Source organism: Impatiens glandulifera, chromosome 1, assembly GCF_907164915.1.
Source record: "Impatiens glandulifera chromosome 1, dImpGla2.1, whole genome shotgun sequence".
NCBI lineage: Eukaryota > Viridiplantae > Streptophyta > Magnoliopsida > Ericales > Balsaminaceae > Impatiens > Impatiens glandulifera.
In genome coordinates, this window is record NC_061862.1 from 117,456,725 (window position 1) to 117,457,949 (window position 1,225).

Below are 1,225 nucleotides of genomic sequence, written 5' to 3' on the forward strand. Positions count from 1 at the left end.
GGTTGAAGATGATTGAAGTTCATCCCTCGACCGAAGGTATTGAGCCTACTAATAATGCAACAAAGGCTATTGTTGACCTGTTTTTGACCGACACGACCGAGTATCGCTTGGGTTGCAATCGAAGAATTTTGGCCTTTGGTCTATTTTTTTGATCGAACGTCCGACCGAATATTTCTCTTAGCCACGACCGAGAATCCCTCATCCATGCGACCAAGAAAATTCAGCCACACGATCAAGGTTTCTGATAGAAAAATATGAGTTTGATTTTTCATGAGAAAAACATGTGTAAATTTGAGGAGATAAATATGATAAAGTGGTCAAGTTCAGAAACATAGTTTAAACACAAATTGTTTTGAAAGAACAGAAAAATATTAAGGTTTGGATGGTCCCCCCTTGTGAAGCTCCTTTTCCAGTTCTTTCTCAAACCGTCTTCTTTCTTTCTCTTCTCTGGCCTTCCACTCCCTGTCACGTCTTGCAGCGTCAATCAGCATTCCGGCCCATACACTTGAGTGACCGGTACCCTTTTCTTGAACCCAAAACTAGTACAGACCGGTTTTGGTGGAGGAGGTGGCGGAGCAATAATTTGTCTGAAGCTTGGAGTTGCGGTTGAGCCTTCAGTTGCCCTTCTCTTCCGCTGGTTAAGTTACACATTACGAGTTTTGAATATTTATTCTAAATAATCAAAAAGGGAGAAATTGATAGAAAAATTAAGTAAATTAATTTTGGAACCGGCCACACATTACAAGTTTTGAATATTTATTCTAAATAATCAAAAAGGGAGAAATTGATAGAAAAATTAAGTAAGTTAATTTTGTGGAACCGGCCAGATAAACTAAACAGTTGTTAATTTTCATGTGCAGGTACAGATCAAAACCGTATGAACCGGTTGGCGTATCAAAATCGGTTGCTGCTATACTTCAAAGAAACCAGTTCCAAGTGATCAAGATAAAGATCAGAGGAACCGGTTTTTCTCTTTCTCAAGCAACCGGTCAGCAGAGACAAAAGCTTACACACCAGCCGGATCATACTGCACAAGACACAAAACCGGAAGATTCAAACTTCAAGAGTGACGTACCATGACGAAAGAAACGTGTCTTGAAAGAATAAAAGAAGATCAGATCCGATCGAAAGCATGCGAGGAAAGAAATGATGCTTTATTGATCCGAAGTTGACAACCTGAGGTGGATGTCCAGCACGTGTCCAAATCTAAAAACCGATTATGTCA